Raw genomic sequence first — 26,207 nt, forward strand, 5'->3', positions numbered from 1 at the left:
CTTGCGTTATTTCTAAAATATATGCTTACAAAAAACTTCACACTTTACTTATTTTTATTCTTCCTTGCAATAAATTTCTTTGTTGAAACATCATTAACTACTCTTATTCTTATTTTTCTCAAAAATAATATTAAATAGTTGTACTTTTTGAGTCAAAATATATTTGTGAAAAGCTGGAAAAGAATATTTTAAAATCAAATTTATCATCTTTCAATTGCCAAGTGAGATAGGGTATAAATGGATAGGGCGTGGACCAATCCAACAAAGCCATATAATTTCATATCTCAAGGCCAACAAGATGTTATCTAAGGGGTTAGATATACTCCTGCTAAGGCTGGTTTTGTTAAAGAAACTCTAAGTTTTAGTGCAATAGTCAACTTGGTGTTGTAAGTCCAAAATTGTATGTGTAATAATTGCACTATGTGAGTTAAAATGAATTCATGTTTGCATGTCATGTTCCTGTTTTTATATGGAGTGGACATGGTTTTTTTTTGTGTGTGTTTGAATGAGTAGTGAGGTGCATCAAGTTAAGAGTGATTGAGAAGGATGTTCGTCAATCTCAAATATGAAGCTTCAGATAAGCTTGAGTAATATGCACTATCCAGTGTAAGTATGAAACAAAAATTCACAAAGAGTAAAGTCTCAAGTATGTTAACATATTTTTAAAAATCACCCTCTTTTTAAAATGATGTGTAGCGTCATTCGGGGACGAATGTTCCACAGGGGAGGGTATAATGTAAACAACCCTAAAAAATGACTATACTAAGTAATGTCTAACGTATCTAGAATGCCTAGATTAGATCAGGTTCACACGGATTGAGGCGCGTAGAACCAGACCTCTAAACCTTTGCAACAGACAAGCCAACTAGCTTTTTGAGTTATTTGATCTAGGAAAGGTTGGTTCCATCCATGTAGGGCACCCGAATACGAAGATTTACCCGGATGAGTCTTTATCGGACTTAAAGAGGGGAAATATTAAGTTTGGAGGGTCTAGGGGTAAAATGGTCTTTTTCCAGGCTAAGGATAGTATCATAATTACCCTTAATATGTAATTAATTATTTAATTAATAAGGTTGAGGGGTATTTTGGATAGAAAGGGACGAAATTGGACTTTGAGCAAAATCTTGCTCCACCCGGGTACGAACCTAGGTGGGAGCAATGATTTAACTTGATTATTTAGATTGGTAAATTAATTTAATTAATAAATATTTAAATTATGATTTAAGAAAAAGTAAAACCAGTTTATTATTATTAATCAATTATTTAATGGGGCAGTTTTGGTCGGGTCGACCCGGAGGGATCCATTTTCGCGATGGGGACGTCACAGGTTCGAACCTCGACAGAATCAATATTTAATTGGATTAAATTGAGGTTCATAATCTGATTTTGTGTAACGTCATTATGGTAATTTAACATGTAATTAAAAAAATCAGATTTTAACATTTTAACAAACCTTATTTTGACTAAGTTTCAACTAAAATCCTACTCATAAGGAACCTCTCTCTGTTTCACATTTCAACTATTCTAATGATCTGCCTCTCTCTTTCTCTTTATTTCACGTTCTCTCTTCCTAAACAAAACACAAGAACATAAAATCTACAAAAGTTCTTCACACTTGAAGAACTTACATGAAAAATATAAACAAACAAGCTACCCAAAAACGTAAAGCAAAGTTCCATCGGGTTTATTTTGGAGTTTCGGGATTTGGATGTGAGTTTGGAGAAGGTTTTTGGGCAGAAAGTCGTGGGTTGAAAAACATTGAAATCACGTATGGGTTTCTCTGCTGGACTCCTTTCTCCAAGAGAATTTCCTTTCCATGAATTCAACGAATTTTGAAACTAGGGTTCTTCCCGTTCTTGTCGAACTCCTTGTCACTAGTATCCTTCTGATTTCAATCTAAAATAGGTTACAAATAATGTTGTTGTTATGTTTGCGTATAGTTTAAGTATGAAGTGTGATTTTCGTGATAATGTGTTCATGGTCATGTGTTTGGAATTCCAAGCATGTTAATTTTTGTCAATCGAAAGTATGTGAAAAGTGATGTTTGTGCAAATGTTTGTGTAAATCATGATGTGAAAAAATGGTGTACTGTTGCTGGATTTAATGGTACTTCTTGGATGAATATATCAATGAAAAAAAATACACTTATAGATGCACCAAATTATTCATAAAACGTACTAAGATATAATGAACAAATGATGATAACAAGGAGTTGAAAATAGTTAACAAATTTCCAACATTTGGTAGGTTGGGTTCGGCCAATCAACGTTGTATAAAATGCAATCAAAAATGAATGTAAAATAAGTTAAATAACTATGTATTGAACCCAAGACATCATTACATGAAAGCTACAAAAAAAATCACCAAAAGATCAAGAAAAAAATGGATTGGAGGAGACTAAATTCCATCTTGCTAGAAATTGTAGTCTCGGCCAACTTTTGAAAAACAAGAACTTTGTTTAAATTTTTTTTAAAAATATGATGTAATTGGGGATTGAACCCATGACCTCACCAAATGAAAATTTCAAAAAAAATTAGTGAGAAAAATGCGAGGAAAATAGATTTAGTGAGTGGTGATTGAACCCACAACCCCTAGAATGGATGAGAGAGTTAGGAGAAAAATAAAGGAGAAAATAAATGCGGAGAGTGGGGATTGAACCCACAACCTCTTGGATAGGTAAAAAGTTAAGAGAAACTAAAACATAAATAATGATCTTGTGGGGGATTGAACCCACAACCTCCTTGACTTAAACGAAAAGGAGAGGAGAAACAGAAAGGAAATATTATGGGGTTGATGGGGATCGAACTAGGGTCCCCCAAATCTGAAAAATGCAATTATCAAGTTTAAAATAAGATCAAGTTTTGTCCAAGGGATTCAAAATCGGCTTCCATTGCCCAGTTCTGTATTGACACATAAGTCATACGTAAGCAAATATTTAATGAATGCTGCTTCTAAAGATCAAAATCAATATCTTGGCATATCATCAAAATGCATAAGTCTTGTACCACATAATCTTGGGTAAACATGAATCACTTAGACAAACTATGGATGAAGCCTCATGGCTTTTATGTGTGGACTCATAAGTCTAGCATACGTTTAAAAGTAAGTGAGCCTAAGATGTATCTGATAAAATGATGTAACCCTATAACACACTAAATGGGCAAGGGCATTAGCATATGATGAAATGAACATTCACGTGACGGAATGAGTAATTATGAAAAGAAAATGTTATAAAGTTAATGAATGAGGTGACAATATAAGAAGAGTCTAATGTTAAAGATGAGAGCAATCTAAAATGATGCCTAAGTAAATTTTACCAAAACGTACTCACCTATGAGAGTGTAAAGTTAATTAAGAGACCAGTCTCTATAATACTCTAATGAAAGTATTGAAGTTAATGCATACTTAATACTAATGATTAGATGAGAAATCATCTAATGATCTATGATGTCCTCATGCTAGAAGCCATCTGCCATGATGTATGAGTTGAATGTAATGGAACGTTATACTGAGCATCGATAGGCTAGCTATGAGCGGTGATACTTTCCTTCGAAAAGGGCAGAGGTTCACGTATCTCTCATGAGATTATACTACCCCGCATTGGCGGGTATGGGTCTCCTTATAGCTCTTTGAACCTATACTGCCAATATGAGGATCTAGCAGGGTTCAACTCCCTATATACGCTAGCATATTCGAGTCACTTTTGCCGGTGATTCCACCTTTTTTCGATGTAGGGAAGACACTGTATTTCATGATGCTCACATGATCTATGTCGGTTAAGGTTAAAGTTCCCAAATGAATAAATGAGGGGAGCCTCAAATGATGCACATAATGATATGAACGATACCAAAGGTGTTAGGATAGGATAATCAAGAGGTGAGGTAGACTCAAGTAATGGCACTAGGTTATTCTTGATCATTGCACAACATACCAGATAAGAGTCTTAAACTACAGGCTAGGTAGGGATAGTGTTTATACTAGCATATGAATGAATGAAATCAAGTACGTATGAATGAATGAAACAGACTCTGGTTTGCTAAAGAAGGCTCCCTAATTGAGGTCCCATATGTTGAGCCCTCATTTTAGGAAGTCTTAATGTCAAGTCCATCATTCCAAGGTCTCATGGCATATGAATGAATGATATGAAATATGCTATGTGTTATATGCAATATGTTATGTGCTATGTGTAATATGTTTTGTGCCGTGTACAATATGATATGTATTATGACGCATTTTACTCTCATGGCATAACTTTCCTAAACCAAATTTGATAAGTCCCCTGACCTTCCTAATTTATATTTGGCAAGTCCCCTGACTTTCCTAACTAAAATTTTGCAAGTCCCCTGACTTTCCTAATCCCAATTTGGCAAGTCCACTGACTTGACTTTCCATAAATAATGTTATTAGGAAAGAGCTTTTCTTACTCATGCATGTCCTTAGTGTGTGCTTGCAAATAACCATACTTAGAACAAGTGTGTACTAATCCCATAAAACTCTATATTTTTAGGTCCAGGCATGAGTGGACGTTAGAGCTAACAGATCGACGCTGAATTTATCTAGATGTGGAGTATTCATCCAGACTTGGTTTTATTCCAGACATTTTATTGGTGCCATTTTGGCAAGTATACACTAATTGTTGTATTGAACTATTTCATTCATTTGATGTTCTTAATGTTAGATGGTTGATAGTGAACCTATATGAATTAAAGCAGAATGACTTACATGTTTGTTACGAAACAAAAATTTCAAATTTTCTACTAGAATTAACCTAGATGAAGTAATGATGAATTATGTAGGCTTGTCTGCGCCTCTGAGAGGTCAACAACGCCAGTCTCGTCTAGCGTCTAGATTCCAGTTGTGACAGCCATTTAAACAAGGTCGCTGCAAAGAACAAGTATTCTTTCCCTAGGATCGATGATTTGTTTGACAAACTCCAAGGAGAGAATTACTTTTCAAAGATTGTTTTGGGGTATCACCAACTTAGAGTTAGAGGAGTTGACATTCCTAAAATGTCTTTTCATACAAGGTATAGTCATTATGAATTCCTAGTCATGTCTTTTGGTCTAACTAATGTCCCGATGACTTTTATGGACCTTATGAATAAGGTGTTTCATAATTATCTTAATTTGTTTGTAATTGTCTTTCTTCATGGTATCTTGATATATCCCAAGAATGAGGATGAACACACGAGTCGTTTGAGCATAGTATGCAAGTCCTCAAGGAACACCAATTTTTCGCTAAATATAGTAAGTGCGAGTTTTTTATAAGATAATTTGATTTTCTTAGTTACATTCTGTCGAGTGTGGGTATAGAGATTGATCTGAAGAAAATGGAGACAATTAAGAATTGGCCTAGACCGCTAACCCCCACTGATGTTCGAATTTTTTTGGGTTTAGCCTTGTATTTTAGAAGATTTGTTGATGGTTTTTGATCTATTGCTTCTCCTTTGACGACCTAACCCATAAGAAAGTTAAGTTTGAATGGTCGGAAGCTTTTAAAAACGGCTTCAAATAGGTGAAAGATAAGCTCACCTCTGCAATGGTATTGACCTTACCAAATGGCACCAAAAGGTTTGTGGTATATTGTGAAGCTTCTCAAGTAGGTTTGGGTTGTGTCCTTATGATACTTGGTAATATTATGCCTCAAGGCAACTTAAGGTACATGAAAAGAACTATCCGACTCATGATCTTTAATTCGCGATCATAGTTTTGTTTTTAAAATATGGATACATTATCTATAGGGAGTGCATGTATATGTGTTCATCGATCACAAGAATCTCCAATATGTGTTCACCCAAAAAGATTTAAACCTCTAGAAAATAAGGTGGTTAAAGCTTATGAAAGACTATGATATAAGTGTCCTCTACCATCCTTGTAATGCCAATGAAGTTGAGGATGCTTTGATTCGAGTGTATATTGTAGTGTTGCTCATGTAGAAGATGAGAAAAAAGAATTAGTCCATGATGCACATATATTGGCCCGGTTAGAGGTCAACTAGTAGATTCTCCTAAGGAATATTTCATAATCAAACATAGTTACAACTCTTCCTTAGTTGTTAATGTGAAAGATACACAACACCTTGATCCCATCTTGATGGAGTTGAAATAATTCACGCTTGGGAAATCTATTGAAGCTTTCTCCCAAGGGGGAGATGGGGTACTTAGGTATCAAGGTAGGTTGTGTATATCATATGTGGATGACTTATGAAGATAGGTTGTGTGTATTAGATGTGGATGACTTTAGAAGACAAATGTAATACTCTGAAAGTCTAAAGCCTAATATAAAGCCTAACATGAGAGTCTAATATATATAAGTCATTTAGGAAGTTTTAAAATAAAAACGTCAAGGCACGTCTATGACGTTCAGAAACTAGTTCAAAGAAGAGTTTTCATGTGGGTTCTCTTCTATTATGAAATTGGTCCTCTAATTGGCTTTGTTTATTATTTTAGTAGATAATTATGAGTGTATCATGATGTATTGCAATCCAATTATGCTAGTTATTGATTAAATAACCTAGGTGGTGAAGCAGATCATGAATTTAACCTAAGTCCCTAACCCCCGGCAATGAACTAGTGATGATTTTTTGTGTAGTGATTTAGTTGACTTTATTATTGTGTTAATGACTATGGTGTGATGATATTATAACTGTTATTGAGTTGAGTTATATGTTTGATGGTAAGACCATGATCATGGCTTGTGGAGGAGATTGGGGTAAGTCTTGTGATCTCAAACCTTTACTTCAATTATGATTATTTGTGTTTAGTAATGAAGTTATATTTGAGTATACCTTATGATAAGATTGATTAGTGTTGGTATGATGTTGAACTGAAGTTTCTTAATTATGTGATTGTGAGATTATGCTTATGTGTATCAATATAAGGTTGGTGATGAAGTACTTATGTGCCTTACTATGATGAAGTACCTATGTGCCTTACTATGATGAAGTACCTATGTGCCTTACTATGGTAATGATGTTAATGTGCTAATCTCTCATGTGAGGGTTGTAATGGAAGTTTTTCTCATGAAATTCCTATTGATCTATGACTATGACTATATAAGGGGTAGACCGTATGAATTAAACTAAGTTATGGTTATTAATGAAAGACATTTCAAAAGGGACTCTAGCTTAGCACCGAATGAACTAGAGTGAGGAGTTTCCGTACCCACATATGGAAGGTAGGATAACTAATGTACTCATGAGATTAGATACTATAATGCATGTATCATAAAGAGGGTCCCTACTATATCTCCTAGTTCTTGAACTATGTGTCCTTCATAGAAATACTAGCTAGTGGATCCACGTAGATGCTATGTTCATATTTTGGTACTACCTTGGCAAGTATTCCACCTTCCTTCGGTGTAGGGTTCCATAAAAGCGAATTCCATATTGTCTCATGTGGTCTATGTCAGTTAAGATAAGATTCTCCCGAAAGTAAAATGAAGTAATAAAGTTAACTCTAACTAGGATGACTCGAGGGGTTTTACTTTGTCTAGGTAGGGGTATGGTACTCTACCTATACATTGCACTAGTTAGCCTTGAAGGGAGTCTTAGAAGGATGTTCTTATATACTTATAGACTTATAAATGTAAATAATATGTCTGTAGTGATCTTACATGTTGATGACACTACGCGATGTTGATTTTGACTTATGAATATGTGGGTTGGTTTTTATTGCTAAAGTATGATTACGTTTACTCTTAATAATATAGTATGTGAAGTTGGACATTGCTTATGGATCTTGTTGAATTTTCTTAATTGAGTGAGGTTTTGGGGCCTTACTTGGCCATTGTAATAGTGGGATTAATATGGGTGTATAAGTGGTGGTCTTGCTTTTGTTATGATGATATAAACTCTAATACATGCTTGTTGATGTTATGACTTAATGATAGAGTTGTCTTGATTATGTTCTTAGTTATGTTTAAATGCATGTTAACTTTACTAGACATAGTATTGTTGGTGTTGTGATGTACATGGTCTTGACTTAATGAAGATGTGCTATTGACTTGTATTGGTTCTTGAATGTGCATAAGGCTTTTAAAAGTAAATTAGTATGCTTTAATGAAATGTCCCTTTTTAACATGATTTCTATGTTGTATGTGCATATGGTCTATACATAGTACAAGTGATGTGCTAAACCCATTTCTCCCTTTTACCCAACATTTTAGGTTCTGGTCGTTCAAGGGTTTATGACAACTTTTGAGGAAGACTTGGATCCTCATTATCCAAGTTGGTTAGGTCCTCACCACTTGGAGGACTATGCCAGTTTCTACCATTACATGTTTATTAGTCTTAGAGACACTATGTTAATTCTCTTTCATTTGAGTTTTATGATTGTATAACCTATATGTGGCTTTATTGGTATTTATGTATGGGTTAGGCCCAATTTTTATTACTCTTGTTTATATAGTTTAATATGAGATATTTGATTTGAGACTATCTTATGTATCTTATACATATGTTTTTTAAAAGTATAAGACTATGTATTCTTCCTATACGAAGGGTCTATGTATACTCTCTATAATATATTATGTGTAAGTGAGAGGTTTAAGTAAACCTCAATGTAGAAGTAGTTAAAAAGTTTTAAATTTTCGTGTTTTAACCTATGGATGCAAATGAGGAATGCTAAGAGTTTAGCTTTAGTCCTCTTCAAGGACGACGACACCGTTTACTTCTGGGGGTGCTCCCCGGATGTGACAAAATTTTTTGAAAAAAGCCCATGGTTTGTTATATTTCATTGATCTAGAACAACCAAGAGGTACAACGACTTGCGGGAGATCTATTGGTGGAATGGTTTGAAGAGGGCTATAGCAGAGTTTGTCGCCAAATATCCTAATTGTTAACAAGTTAAGGCCGCACATCAAAGACTGGAGGTTTGTCTCAAGATATATCAATACCCACTTTGAAGTGGGAAGATGTTAATATGGATCTCTTTTGGGTTTTCCTAGTACATGAAGGCAACATGAATTGATTTGGGTCATTGTTGATAGGATGACCAAATCAGCCCCTTTGATTCCCGTCAAGGCAACATATTTGGCAGAAGATTATGCTAAATTGTATCTTAAGGAGATTGTGATAATGCAAGGAGTTCTCTTGTCTATCATTTTGGATAGGGATATTAAATTTTATTTTCATTCTTGGAAGGCATTCCAAAGTTGGCTTGGTACCAAGGTAAAACTTAGTACTGCTTTTCACCCTCAAACGGATGGTTTGGCGGAACTAACCATCCAAACTCTAGAAGATGTGTTGAAGTCTTCTGTCATTGACTTCAAGGGCAATTTGGATGACCATACACCATTGATTGAGTTTACCTACACTAATAGCTATCACTCAAGTATTTCCATGGATTCATTTGAGACTTTTTATGAGAGAAATTATAGGTCTCCGATTGGGTCGTTTGGGGTAGGTGGGTTTGCTCTAATATGTCCCACAGTAGTTCATGAGGTCTTGGAGAAAGTACAACTCGTATGGGATATATTGAATGCATCCCAAACTTGGTAAAAATCTTATGTCAACAATATAAAGAGGGACCTCGAGTTTATAGTAGGTGACTTGGTTTATTTAAAGATATAACCTATGAAAGTATTAAGAGTTTTGGTAAAAGGGAAAACTTATTTCTCTCTATGTGGGGACTTATGAGATTTTGAAGCGTGTGGGAAGTGTTTCCTACGAGTTGAAATTACCTATTGAGTTAACTCCGGTTCATTTGATGTTCCATGTATCAATGCTCAAGGAGCGCATAGGTGATTCGGTGTCTATCCTTCCTCTTGAAGGCATAAAAATTGATGCTAACATTTCCTATGAAGAGGTAAAGGTTGAGATTGTAGCTCGGGAAGTTAACTAGTTGTGGAATAAGGAAGTAGCTTCCATAAAGGTTCATTAGAAAAATCATCTCATGGAAAGTGCTCTTTGGGAGGACGACGCTGATATGATGTCCCGATATCCTCATCTTTTTCCTTCCTCTTCTAGTCAAAGTTAAAGTCATTCATTTCTCTTAGTTTTGGATTTTTAAGAGTCATGTGTGTTTTGAACATGACTTGGTTTCCTTTGTGTATGCATTCTCTTGGAAGAATTCATGTTTGATGGGTGTCTTTAATTTGCATAAATTATATGTTTTTCATGCTTGATGGCACTTGATATGTTGTTGGTACATTTGACTTAATGTGATATTCTAAAAGAGCATTCTCAAGTATGAAAAGATTTATTGGATCTTTTATTAAGATGTTGAGATATATGAGAAGGATAAGGAAATTTCTTTTTGCATAATGTGAAGTAGTTAAATGTGTGCATATGTGGAGGGTGATGTAGTTCTTACCTCATGATGATACCTTGTTGTGATTAAGAATGAAATTGATGTTATCTCCTTTGTTCTGAATTTTTTTAATATATCTTGTCTTGGTTGGGCTTCTATTATTGAGCCGTTATCTACCCTAGGAAAAAATTCAAGTACCATTTGGGGATGAATGTTCCTAGGGAGGGGGAGTATTGAAACACCTGGGAAATCAAATTGTAAGGTCTCTCAAAATTAATTAAGGGTTCTAGAGACTCAACTGTGTCTAAAAAGGTTAAAGAAGTGTTTTATAGTATACATACCTGATTTAAAGTAATTTGAAGTTAAAATATCCAAGAATGTCAGATAACATTCAAAAGTTAGCCTTGAGACGTGCTATTGTATTCTAGTGTGCCTTGACATGTTTTGAGTGTTATTTGATACTCAAATTGATATGGGTGGTCCTTAAATTGTGTATGATAGTAATTACATTTGAAACATACAAGCACGACTCCCCAAGTACCACCCAAGGGGTCCTTGAGGAGGACCCAAAGGCTGTCTAGACACTGCCTTGGAAGTGTCTAACTACGCTTGACAAATGATGGATCATGCATCCATCTACGCAACGTCGATTGGGGGTGTTGCTCCACACTTAGTTGTGGGATATTAATCCCTATATAATCAGCCTCAGTCACCAACAATAGAAGGAAAGTACGGTCTCACGTAGATGGGACCTACAACTATACAGGATGCACACTACCATGCTAAGGGGTGAATAGGATATTCATCCCACGTCCTAAATAGACCGTATTAAGTTACTTTATGTATTTTAGGATATATTAAGTTATTTAAAAAGAAAAAAACCCAATTCCCAATTCATTCTTCAAATTTCACCCTTCCATGTCAAAACAAAACCTCTAAGAAACCTCCATTGGAGATGAAGCTCAAGGTCAGCTAAGGGGTGCGACTTCCATGGATTCTTCACCAAGTTTTTGTGGTTTCTTATTGTCAAAGGTATGGTGATCCTTAATCCTTATCTATCCATTTATCTAAGGAGTTCCTTCCAATTTTTTCAAAGAAGATTCTATGATTAAATTGTTCATCTTTCAATCTAGCCATGGGTTCCTTCTCAAAATTATTTCAATAGAATTATTATGATATATTGATGATTATATACAGATTAGAAGGTTTATTTCAATCCAATATCATGATGAACCCATGATCCTCGCAATTTCTTAAATTAGCCAATATTATCGGCATTGTGATCTTGATGTAAGGTTGATTGTAGTATGATGTGATTATACAAAATTGATTACAGCTAATGTCTTATATGTAAATTGATGGTAATTTATGGTTAATTGATCAATAATGATCAAAGTTTGGAGATTTAGTAAGTTTGACTTATATTCCACTACTTTTTATAGAATTAATGATGTAGTGTATATTGTGTGGTATGGTCCACTTATGATGGCGGTTTGTACTTTATTGTAAATCATTATATATTTGATCATGGTCTTGAAGGCAAGTTATGAATTTTGAAGTGTGATTATGATGATCACACCTATGAAGTGTTATGTCTAGTCTCCAATGCTAGTATCATGTTCTAGGTGTTGATAATGTCTATTACATTTTAATGAAGTCGTTAGGGTTAGGTTTGGTCTATGTGCTGCCATTGATGAAGTTCTAATGGTGGATTACCCCTACCTATGTACCCCTATATGAATGTGTGATCATAGCCAATGTTAGGAGTCTTGGATACAATGTTCATATTGTCTTGTCTACTATGCTATAATGTGGTGTGTGATCAATGAATGAATGTGTATTGTTACCTTAAGAGGGTGTCTACCTCAATGTTGTGTTAATAGTCATTAGGTGGTCATTATGACCAATGTACACACACTCACACCTCATGCATGCTTATAAGTAGTACAGGTTCATGGTGGCAGGATTATTCTCATATGCACTAATATCTACTACTATGCATGCAAAGTATATGTCCATGAAGCATGAAATGTATCATAACTAGGATAACTTGATAGGTGTAATAGGGTAGGCAATAGTATGGACTTTTCCTATACATTGCACAGGCGTATCTTGATAGGATAGTTTCTATGGTGATTACTCAATGTACATGAACATGAATGCATGACTAAGCTATGAACATGAAAATATATGATATGATGAAGTATGCATATGTGTAGTATCTTAATGTGTTTATGTGAAAGGTCTTCTCATGTAAGCACACATACACACACATGAATGCATATAATGATGCATGTGTGATAATCTAGTAAAGAGAGATTCTCTTGAAAGGTATTCTACATTTTACTCTAAACTAGATGTTACATAAATATTCTATGTCCATGTGAAAGGTGTTCTCACATGATTTAGGTTGATGAAAAGGTATTCACATTTATAAAATATGAGGAGTTAGACTTCCTAAATCCATTTTTATGAAATATAATAAATAAAGACTTTTCAATAAAGGGAATTTAGCTTAGCACCGAGTGAACGTGACGATGAGGGATGCCCCTTCCCAAAGGAAATGCTTGTTCACCATAGTCCTCACGAGTTGGATAACTATAATGCCCAAAAGCCATAAAAAGGGTTTCCATATATACCTCAAAGTTTCGATAACTATGTTTCTTTATAGGACCTAGCAAGTGATATCACCTTATATAATAGAATGATACTCATGTCTTACCTTGGAAATAACAAAACCTTTTTTTTTTCGTGTGAGGGGATGACACCAATTTCCATGTTTGGATTACATGGTCTTATAGTTGGTAAAGTCTAGGATTCCCCAAGGTAAAATGCACAATGGAAGTAAAGTAATGAACCCTAATTAGGATAACCTAAGGTAAGTTTCTTAGTGTAGGTGAAGGTATGGAGATTTATCTATGTATTGCACAAGTAGCTTTTGAAAGGAGTTCTAAGAAAGTGTTCTATATGTATATGACTGTGCATATGTCTAATATGCATAATATTATGGTATCGACCAAATTTTATGATGATATGCATGGTACGAGTCTTATAGTGTCTATATGATGAAGTCTTACCTTATATGTTAATGTTGGTCTGATTTATTATATGATTAATGTCTTACTTGGCATGTATGAAGTTGTCTATACTGTCTTCTTGATGTATGAAGTAACTGATGGTTGTGGTCTCTTTTTGAGTTTACTTAGTATGTGTGAGGTTTTGGGGCTTCACATGTACATTGCATTAGTTGCCATATATTGGGATTACGAGTATGGTCTTATGATGTCTTTATGAAATGAGGTCCTAGTGTGTTATTGTTGACTATTGCCTATTATGATGTTATTGGTGGTCTTGACTCATGTAGTCTTAAAGTGAGTCTTACATGTGGTTCATGGAACATGTTAATTCATATGTGAAATAGATGTCTTAGGATATACTATGTTCCTATGAATGCCTAAGTTAGTAAATGAAGGTTGTATGGATGTCTATCAAGCTGACCATAATGATGCTTGAGTGTGGATTGTGTAATGGGACTCTATTCATGCATTGTACCAAGTATTACTAGAAGGTTTCTTAGGGGTAAGTAAAGTAAGTATATCGAAGATAATTTTATAAAATGTTATATGTGTTGTAAATGACTTATGTGACTTCATGTGATGTTGTGAATAATGTTCATGCCTATGGGAAGTATATGAGCTATGTTGTTCTTATCGTATTAAAGTTTTATAAAGTTTTTACTAAATGGCATGATGCATGGTTTTGTAACCAAATGTCCTCTTTAAATACATGTTTTTGAATGATTTTCATACTTAGTGCATTTCTGTACTAACGCCATTCTTCTTCACTTTTTAACATGCTTAAAGGATGTCTCTAATGTGAAGGTCTTGATATGTAATTCCCAAGCTATAGAAAAAGGATCCATTTGTTTCAAGGATTTACTATGTCATCTTTATATTCAATATATTGTAATATCTTACATATTATGTTATTATGTTAAGGGTCGTGCTACTGGTGTTGATTCTAAGATGGTTAAAGACACTTAGAGTCTAATTATGTATTATGACTAATATATATATATATATATATATATATATATATATATATATATATATATATATATATATATATATATATATATATATATATGAAAAGATGATTCTAGCGTATGATGTGCTATAAAAGTTTTAATTTTTCCACTAAATTTACTATGATAATGAGATGAATGACGATTGTGGGCTTGTATAAGACCTCCGAGAGTTTAAGTACGACATATTACTTCTAAGGGTTGCTCCCAGATTGTGACAAATGTAGTAACAGAGCATCAGGTTATAATAGTGGGTCAACTCGGTGGCCCATCAACGTCTTGAGCGAGTGAGAGCCTTCATCCAAGGCCGTGTGCTGTCGCAATCCACAAAATCTTTTAGGATCCAAAGTCTACTATTTCCACGTCTTGTAGGGTCTCGTTCATCGATGGTGAGTAACGACACATCTATGAGCGAGAGGTTATAGGGCGATAGAGTTTTTCTTCTTCACTTTTTTTATGTTGTGCCATAGAACTTAACTCTATATGATCTTTATCTTATGTTTTATTATCCGGTGGTCTTTTAAATGTGATTGCTTGGATGAGATAATATATGTATGCTTGAGGGAGAAAAGGTGAGTTTTAATGCTCATTTTGGTTTTATGGGTTTGATAAGTATTTGTGAAGGTTATTTTGGCATGTGTTGATATGGTGCCAATTATGGCTATATATGTTATTTATGAGAACCAAGGTGCTATGTGAGAATTCATGTCATGATATGGTTATTGTTTGTTAAAAGTTGTTATGGTCAAATGAGTTCCCTTTTTGAATGATAAGATAATATATGGTTTTCTATGATGATAGTCTAATGTTATGGCTTGATCTTGAAATGTTTATAAGAAGTGTGGTAAATGGCTAGAGATGCATGCTGCCTTTACATATGTGAAATTATTCAAATGTTACTATTTTATGTGTGATTCTTCGTAGTTGCCTTATATGGATTCGAGTCTTTTGTATATGCTTGATTCTAAAATTGAAGGTAGTGTGCTTACCTTGCAACACGATTGTAAAGTATGTTTGTAATGGGTGAACCTTTACAATTAGTTGACTAGTTCCATTGCGAACCTATTCTACGATTGTGTAAAAGGGAAGGAAGGGTTTTATTCCATATGTTGGGAATATGCTTTTCTTTAAGATTGACTTACAATGATGTATGTATCCCTTAAACCTTAAAGAGGAGGATAAAAATGATGTTGACCCACCTTGAAGTTATTAGATGTATATTAATATTGATCTTGAGTATAACCATTTGAGGAAGTTCATAGGTTGTACCTAGGTATTTTTGGTTGGAAGTTTCCTCCCAAGGTGATAATGTGGGTTGAAAAGACATAGAAGTTACCTCCCCCTAGTGTTGAAAGAAAAGAAATAGGCCTTTATGGCTAAGTCACCTCTATTGTTTCCTTTAAGGTTTTGACGACCCTTGGTATTCATGGCATACTTGATACCTTATGTGGTTGGGTAGTATGACCTAACTTGATTGTTATGGATTTCCTTAGTTGTTGAACCTATAGGAATGATGATGCTTGAGGTATTGCCCTTGTTGATTAAGTTAGTAGACGACATTAGGAGTGAATACCCTTAATTATGCTAAACCTTCTTGAGTAAAGAGTATGTAAGTTTAGTATTGACTTGCCTTGACCTTGTTGTTTAAGGGAATGATGTGACTAGGCTTACCCAAAGTGGCAGATAATGTTCTTAGACAGAAATATTTTGAGTGCCATTGATGTTCCTAGGTTGAGTTCCTTTGAATTTCTCTAGGTTGAGGATAACTTTTAGGTGATGTTGATAAAGGGTGTGCATGAGCTTGGGTTCCAAGGAAGGGATAATGTGCTTAGTTTCTAAGGTTGATAAGCTAAGGTCCTCTTAAGGTCGAGTTAATTTGCTCTTAAATGGGTTTACCCTAAGTGGAGGATGATGATAATGTGAGTAGTAAGGTGGTAGATATCCCTATCTTGTCCTTCTATTTTTAATTGAGTTTGAAACAAAAGATGTTCCTAGTAGCTTGTTCATGATAGGAGTCTTGCATAAAAGTATAAGTTGCATGTTCTCCATATGTTATGTATGTCTTAATTGACACTATGTTAAGCATGTTTTGAAGACTCCAAATTGCATGAAAAAGGAATTTTGATCAAATTCATGTTTTCTCATGTTGATTGTGAATTTTGATATGATAATTATGCATTAGACTTCATGAGATAATGTAAGCAACACGTTTGATGTCACATATTGATTCTCCCTTAAATGAAAAATGATTAGTCTCTAACAAATGTGTGACTTTTATGACTTCGGAAGTGTTAATGTAGGCTCACTCTTGAGAAGTGATAACGTGTTTAGCTATTGTTCTTGATGTGTGCCTATAAATTGAAAGAATTTCCATAATTGATGCATGCTTATGAAGAATATTATTATGCTAGAAATTTTGTGAAATACTTTATATTGTTGTGATGTGTGTGGTGTGACTTACCATTTGGACTGCATTAAAGTAAATATGAGCATGCTTTGGTTAAATGTTGAGAATTTCTCATTAAAAATGAATCAGCCTTTATGCATTACTTGTATATGAACTCTATGATTACATGTAAATATGTTAAGGAGAAGGACATTAATCCTTACACATAGCTAAACATAGATATGTTAAGTACGGCCAAAATGGTACTATGACTAAAAGATAAGGGCTCTTTGTTAATCTACAATACTCATGATCTATGTTCATCTAGTGTAAGTTGCTTGTTGCTACTTAAGTGATGTTGAATCTGGCTATGTGTGAATCAAAGGTTCTTGAATAATAAGCTCTTAAAGAAATGAGATGTAAAGACCATGTTATGATTAGGAGAAGGATATTCCTCTTATGAACATGACAAAAGCTATTGTGTTTTATGCATTAAAAGGTTTTGCTTGCTTGTGTTGCATTGAGTGCAAAATTGTTAGAAATTTGTGTTCCTTGTAAGCTTACTGCATTGACTTTTATGTGATGATGTGTCAAATGTTTTTAGTTTTTCTATGGTTCATTGATTCCTTGAAAGTGTTTAAGAATATCCCAAGTGTCATTCGCGGACAAATGTTCCCGATTGGGGAATATTGTAAGGTATCTCAAAATGAAGTAAGGTGTATAGTGCCTCACATGTGCCTAAATAGATTATAAATGTGTTAAATAAGTGTTTTATAGTATGCAAACTTGATTTGAAGTAATTTGGAGATCAAACGTCCCACGACGTTCAAAAGTTAGCCTTCCAACGTGCTAGTGTATTGTAGTGTGCCTTGACATGTTTTAAGTGTTGTGTGATGCTCAAATTGATATAAAAGGTACTTAACTTGTATATAATCATATTTACATTTGAAACGTCTAGGAACGTCTCTCCAAGGACCACTCAAGGGTTCCTTGATAAGGACCCAAAGGATGCCTAGACACTTTCTTGACAGTGTCTAACTACGCTTGGAAAACAACGGATCGTGCATCCATCTACGCCCCATCGATTGGGGGCGTTGCTCCACACTTTGTTGTGGGACGTTAAGCCCCAAAAATTCAGCCTCAGTCACCAACTACGGAAGGACAGTACAATCCCGTCATTCAAGCAACGGCTCATCAGTCCCCACAAGATGGGACCTCCAACTCTGCAAAATGCAAGTAGTCATGCTATGTGGTGAATGGGAAATTCACCCCACGTCCTAAATCGATCACGTTAAGTTAGTTTATGTGCTCTAGGGTATATTAACTTAGTTAAAAAGAACAAAACCCAATTCCCAATTTAATCATCAATTTCACCCTTCCCTCTCAAAACAAAACCTCTCTAGAAACCTCCATTGGAGATGAAGCTCAAGGATGTATTCTTCACCAAGTTTTCATGGTTTCTTCACTTTAATAGTATTTTGGTACTTCATCCTTATTTGTCCATTCAAATAAGGAGTTCCTCCAATGTTTTCAAAGAAGATTCTATGATCAAATTGTTCACCTTTCAATCTAGCCATGGGTTCCTTATCAAAATTATTTCAAAAGCATGCTTATGATAAATTGATAATTAGATATTATTTAGAAGGTTTATTTCAATCCAATTTCATGATGAACCCATCATCCTCCTAATTTCTCAATTTAGCATATATATTGGGCATTGTGATCTTAATGTTAGGTTGATTCTAGTATGATGCGATTATATAATATTGATTATAGCAAATTTATTCTATGTAAATTGATGGTGAATTATGGGTAATTGATCAATGATGATCAAGGTTTTGAGATTTGGTAAGTTTGATGTATATTCCTTTACTTTCTATAGAATTGATGATGTAGTGTATATTGTGTGGTATGGTCCATTAATGGTGGCAGTTTTTACTTTATTGTCAATCATTATATATGTTGATCATGAACTTGTAGGCAAGTTATAAATTCTGTAGTGTGGTTATGATGATCACACCTATTAAGTGTTATGTCTAGTCTCCAATGCTAGTACCATGTTTTAGGTGTTGATAATGTCTATTACATTTGAATGAAGTCGTTAGGGTTAGGTTTGGTCTATGTGCTATCATTGATGAATCGCTAATGGTAAATGACCCCTACCTATGTACCCCTATATGACTGTGTAATCTTAGCCAATGTTAGGAGTTTAGGATAAATGTTGATGTTGTCTTGTCTCCTATTCAATAATTTGGTGTGTGGTCTATGCATGAATGTGTATTGTTATCTTAAGAGGGTGGCTGCCTCAATGTTGTGTTGATAGACATTAGGTGATCATGTCGACCAATGTACACACACTCACACCTCATGCATACTCATAAGTAATATAGGTTCATGGTGTCATGATTATTCTCATATCCACTAATGTCTACTAATATGCATGTAAACTATACGTCCATGAACCATGAAATGTATATTAACTAGGATGACTTGATAGGTGTACTATGTAGGCAATGGTATGGGACTTTGCCTATACATTGCACATTTGTATCTTGATAGGATAGTTCCTAGAATGATTACTCTATGTACATGAATATGAATTCATGACTAATCTATGAACATGAAAGTATATGATATGATGAAGTATGCATATGTGTAGTATCAAAATGTGTTTATGTGAACAGTTTTATCATCTAAGTATACATACACATATGAATGCATATAATGAAGCATGTATAATAATCTAGTAATGAGATAGTCTCTTGAAAGTTATTCTCAATTGTACTTTAAACTAGATATTGCTTGAATATGCTATGTCCATGTGAAAGGTTTTCTCAAATGATTTAGGTTGATGAAAGGACATTCTCATCTATAACCAATGATATAATCATATGTGAAGTTAGACCTCCTAAAGCCATTTTTATGAAGTAAAGTTAATAAACACTTTTCAATAAAGGGAAGTTAGCTTTACACCGAATAAATTTGACAATGAGGGGTGCCCCTTCCCAAAGGAAAGGCTTGTTCACTATAGTCCTTACAAGGTAGATAACTATAATGACCATAAGGCATAAAGAGGGTTTCCATGTACACCTCGAAATTTCCATAGCTATGTTTCCCCATAGGACCTAGAAAGTGATATCATCTAAGTAAAGTAAAATGGATGATGGAAGTAAATTAATGAACTCTAATTAGGATAACCTACGGTAAGTTTCTTAGTGTAGGTGAGGGGTATGGGACCTTACCTATACATTGTAAAAGTATCTCTTGAAGGGAGTTCAAGTAAGGTATTCTATATGTATATGACTATGCATATGTTTTATATGCATTATATTATGGTATTGACCTAATTCATATGTGAAATAGGTGTCTTAGGATATAATAAATTCTTATAAATGCCTAAGTTAAACTAAATGAAGGTTGTATGGATGTATACCTAGATGACCTTTAGGTGATGCTTGAGTGTGGATGGTGTAAGAGGACATTATTCATGCATTGCACCAAGTATTATTAGAGGGTTGATTGGGGGTAAGTCAAGTAAGTAAATGAAATTTAATGTTTTGAAATTATATATGTGCTCTAAATGACTTATATGACTTCATGTGATGTTATTAACAGTCCATACATATGTGAAATATATGAGCTATGTTGGGTTTATTGTATTGAAGTTTTATAAAGTTTTTACTAAAAGGCATGATGCATGGTTTTGTAACCAAATTTCCTCTTTAAATGCATGTTTTTGCATGGTTGTCATACTTAGTGCAATCTTGTACTAACATCATTCTTCTTCACCTTTTTACACAAAGTATAGGTTGTGGATGCTTAAAAGATGTCTCTAAGGTGAAGGGTTTGATATGTGTTTCCCAAGATCAAGAAAAGGGATCCTTATGTTCCAAGGATTTCCTCTCTCATGTTTATATTCAATGTACTGTAATAGCTTAAATTTTATATTATGATGTTAAGGGTTGTGTCCCTATTTTATTCTATTGATGGTGCGTCTAATATGGCAAAATAGACTTAAAGTCTTGTTATGTATTGTGACTTATATTTTTTATATATATGAACTTATGATTGTAGCTTATGATGTGCTATGAAATTTTTAAATTTCTGGCTAAATTTACTATGACAATGCGATGAATGATGACTATAGGCTTGTATAAGACCTCCGAGAAGTCAAGTACGCCATGTTACTTCTACGGGGTGCTCCCCAGTCGTGACACCAATGACCTAAGCTAGACTTGTATTATTAATGATGACTTTAAAATGGTTAAGATGATTTTTCTAAACCTAACCTAATGCAATGAACTTGGTTAGGAGGTATTAGAGTCAACACGTCAAGAAACGATCATGTTGTCTAGAAACTAGTAAAAATTAAACTAGTGAATTCTTAGGTGTTGTAAGGGGAATTGAAGTGTTATATGATCATGAAATGTTACTAAATCCTTTAAAATATATAACTAATTTTTTAGGGTATAAACGTCCGGGTACGACCCCCAAAGGACCACCCTAGGGGTCCATGAGGAGGACCCAACCATTTGACCCAAAATCATTCAAATGAAAGCTATACCTATAGTGGGCAGTGATGAGCCGTAAGTGAGGCTTGTGGGTTCAGCTTTAGTATCCCACCAGCGTTCTCCTTTCACCCTCTATGAAGCAAAGTACGACTATGTAGTGCAGGTCGTACCACCACCTACGATCCGTAGGTGGTGGCCGTAAGTGGCTACAATTTTTTAAAAATTAGTTTTGTGACAAGGGTCTTATTACGAGTTAGTTATTTAACTAGGAGTTAGAAGGCGTGGTTAGAGTGTTAATTACCCAACTAAACCTAACTATAAGACGCCAATCCCAAGACCCCAAGTCATTCTAACGAAACTCACAAAACAAAGTCAAACACTCTCAAAAATCTCTTAACTCAAGACTCTATTGAAGAAGAAGATCAAGCTTTGCGTATGGCTTAAAGAACAGAAATATTCTCCATTTAATCCTTAAGTATTAACAAGGTATGGAAACTATCCTTTCTTGGGACTCTTTCCCCAAGAGGTTCCTTCAAAATTGATTTCGATATGCTTCCTATTTTCTAGATTTCACTCAATTTCGTGGGTCACTTTCAAACTTGATATATTTGGTAATAATTAATTAAAATGAATGTAAGTATTGATTGGGTTTTTGATATAATTATCTAAAGACCCATGAATATTCTTTTTCTCTTAACCTTAATACTTGAATTATGTTGAATAATGATTAGAGGTAATGTAATAGAGTATGGTCTTGTCTAATTAACTATTTTGTGATTATGATAATCGATGTGATGGATGAATATCATGAATTTGGGTGAAATTTTGAACGGGTATATTGAAGGCCATGGGAAAGACCTTCAAGGTTATCAACATGCTATTGTATTATTCTTACTTTATCTTTGGTAAGGTTGATTTCTTGAAGTTTGAATGATGTATTTATAAATGTAGTATAATGATATGAATGTGATGATTGTGAGATGATGGTGGGTGTGTTGCTATATTGAATTGATGTTAGTTTCTACATGCATATTATGACTATTTTATGAAGGATGGTTATGACATGATGTTGGGTTTGTGATGAAAGGGTTTTCTCATTCTAATACCTATGATCTATGTATATGTTATATGAGAGGTTAAGCTCACATGTACTATGAATTGATGTTTTGAGTAATATTTAAAGACACTTCAAAAAAAAAAGGGAATTTGTCTTAGCACCCAGTGAACTTAAAAATGAGATGTGTTCCTTCACCAAGGAAGGAACATTTACCCGATGATCTCATATGGTGGAAACAATAATGCCAATTAGCATAAAGGGGGTTTCTAGCAACAATCTCCTAGTTTCTTTACTATGTGCCTATAAAGGAATCTTAGCTAGGGAATGCACATTGATGTTATACGAATGTTTATGTCTTACCTTGGCAAGTAGGACACCCTCCTTTTGGTATGAGGGGATGACACTGGATTCCATGTTGCTCACAAGGTCCACGTTGTTTATGGCAAAGTTTCATGAATTTTTAAATGAATGAATTAATGAAAGTAAGAAGATGAAAACCAACTAAGACTACTTAAGGGATGCTACTTAGTAGGTAAGGGTATGGGACTGTACCTATACATTACACAAGTGGGTCTTAAGAGCAATTCTAGGAGGGGTTCCTTATGTATACATATTATGAATAAGGATATTTTGGTTTTACTTGACATATATGATATTGGTCTCACTTGTCATGTATAATGTTGGTTTCACTTGTTATGATGATGAAAGAAGTAAGGGACAATACTTGTGGTCTTCTTGATGGTTTTTTTTTATATGTGTGGGTTTATTGGGCTTCACATGTACATTGCACTAGTAGGATTGAATTGGGGATTATGAGTAAGGTCTTATAAAGTACAGATGAAATGAACTCTAACATGTAATATTGAACTATGGACTTGTTATTATGTACTTATGATTATAGATATGTCATGATTATGGTAGGGACTTGCGTATGCGTTCTTGGAATGTGCTTATATGCCTTTAACAAAATGTCCTTTTGTGCATGTTTACAAACATTTTACTTGCATAGTTTCTGTACTTAATACATATGGCTTGTACTAACCCATACTTCTTCTTTTTTCTAAACAAGTGTAGGTTCGGGTCATTGAGGTAATTCTAGTCCTTTTTTGAAGAAACTTGATTGATATGCCTAAGTTGGTGAATCCTCAAGTCCGAGGACGAAAATTCTTTGATTATACTTTGAGTTATTTTCCTTATTGATAGACTATTTTGTATTCGTATTATAAGACCTGTTATTTTTGTAAGGGATAAATCCATATTTTCATACTCTTATGTCTATATGGAAATGCCAGTCAAGTTAGTTTCGTTTTTTGATATATGAAATGAAGTTGAACTTCAATTGAAAACTCATAAATTTTCCAAATTTTTCTATCTAATATACAATTATGTATGCTAAGGGACTGTCTAAGACCTCTTAGAGGTCGACGACACCGATTACAACTAGGGGGTGCTCTTGTGGCTGACGTAACAACCTTGTGAGTTACACAGTTAGTAACTAAACATTTTTCAAACATGAATCTAATTTCATTTCTCTTATCGAAAATTTGAGATACACATAAGAGATTGTATTTCAAATAATTCACATACTGAACATTGTGTATGGAAAGATATGTTGATCTTTCTATTTTCATAATTCCGGAAATAAAACCCTTCTTCCTGTCACCAAAAGACACACCACCGCCCTATTGTGCTTTTAAAGAGTGAAAGTTTTGAGTGTCACTAGTCATTTTCCTTGAGCATCCACTATCCATCTACCAGCATTGACTGCTATCTCTCTTCGGCACAAGAATTACTTATTATACTTAGGAACTCACTTGGGATGGAGTTTCTCAGAAACTATAAAAAGGATTAATGATAAACCTTCATATCCATAAGGGAAAAATATCTTGATAAAATGGTATCTGAGACCAGGTTCCTTTTTCTTTTGTACATATCCTTTACTCGACTTTAGAAAAATCTCTTGCCTTTGTTTTACTCCTTTCAGAGTCTCGCATTTTTCTTTTAGATAACCATTCCTTCCACAATGGGTACACAAAATATTAACATAAACATATTTATAGTGGGAATTTAAGAGAGTCTCTATATGTCCACTACCTAGGCCATTTTTGTTGTTGAACTTCTTATTGGCTAAGTTTGAAGGAATATTAGATGAATAAGTCCATATAAAGGAGTGGTTTAGATCTTCTTTGATCTTAAAAATATCCTTCACTAATTGAGAGTTTTTTTCAAGGGAGGCAACTAACATAGACTCAGAGGCCTTCAATTTCTTTTCTATCTCGACCTCAAAGGTACTGAGTGTTATACCCCTAAATTCATAGAGTAAAATAGAGCCAAGAGATGGGGTCCTTGAGTTTGATGTCGAAGATTTGAATCGTAGTTGTGACTTTTTGTGTTGTGAATGAGGAGTTAATGGTACGAAATCAAGTGTTCAGTAGACTAGTAGACTATATGATCTATAGGTGATTGGTGGTACAAGTGATGGGAAACAAACAAGGCAAAAAAGCAAGACTAAGTCAAAGGCAAAGGTTGCCCAACCCTGGTAGCTACTTCCTAAGAGATTTTCAACCAGTGGTGTGGACCACGGTACGTGAAGTGTCGATGAACATAACTTAGAGGCTTGGGAGGACATTCCAAATGGACAAGACACTGCCCTAAGCCCATGAGGCCCTTCACGAGCCATCTAAGTGACAAAAACTTGTCAAAGTTCATGTGAAGGTGCCTTGGCTTGTGAGGGTGTTTAAGGTTAGGGAGGGTTGGGGGATCTACTGGAAAATGTGCCACGGGCACCACCACAAACCGTTAACATGGTTGTGGTATCTAGTAAAAGGCTGCCAAGTGAGGGGTTCTTAAGTAAAACCCCATTCGACTTGGGTTAAGTGCTGATCAATTTGCATGGGTTTTATACACACACAAGAAAATATATATATATATATATATATATATATATATATATATATATATACACATATATATATATATATGTATATGATTCATTAAACTTACTAATTAGGTCATTCTAAATCTAATCCCCAAATCACTCCCTCTCAAATAATTCTCTCTCTAGGAGGAACACAAACGTTGAATAATAATAATAATAATAATATTAAATAATAATAATAATAATAATAATAAGAAGAAGAATAAGAAGAAGAAGAAGAAGAAGAAGAAGAAGAAGAAAAAGAAGAAGAAGAAGAAGAAGAAGAAGAAGGAGGAGGAGGAGGAGGAGGGGGAGGAGGAGGAGGAGGAGGAGAAGAAGAAGGAGGAGGAGAACAAGGAGAAGGAAAAGAATAAGGAGAAGAACAAGAGAAGAAGGAGAAGAAGAAGAAGAAGAAGAAGAAGAAGAAGAAGAAGAAGAAGGAGGAGGAGGAGGAGGAGGAGGAGGAGGAGGAGGAGGAGGAGGGAAGGGGCATCATCTTAGGTAGAAATTCCCCCATTGATTCAATAATTTTTAAGGTATGTGAAGCTTATTCATAAACGGGTTCTTCCACCCATGGATCCCCCATAGATATCCCCTAATTGAAAATCGAAAGTACCCCAATCTAGTTAAGGTTGTGATTACATTGTGAGTACGCATGATTGTAACCCCAATCTAGTGGGTAGCATTCAATTATGTTTATATGATGATTATATAATGTTTTTCAAGTGAATTTCTTTATGAACCCTAATCTAAGTTTATAAAGGTGATCATGGTGGGTTTAAGCCATTAATGATGAAATTGAAGGTTCATGTGAAACCTTACTAAATCAAGGTCTTGAGTAGTAATTGATGAAAGTTAGGGTCATGTAACTATGAATTGAACTAGAGCTTATTGATTAGGATTGATATTGACTTGTTATGTTTGAATTGAACCTTAAAGATGAATTATGGCTATAGTCACCTAGTAATGAATAATGTGATGAGAATTGATTAATAAGAAGGTT

The sequence above is a fragment of the Solanum lycopersicum genome, chromosome 4 (assembly GCF_036512215.1).
Source record: "Solanum lycopersicum chromosome 4, SLM_r2.1".
NCBI lineage: Eukaryota > Viridiplantae > Streptophyta > Magnoliopsida > Solanales > Solanaceae > Solanum > Solanum lycopersicum.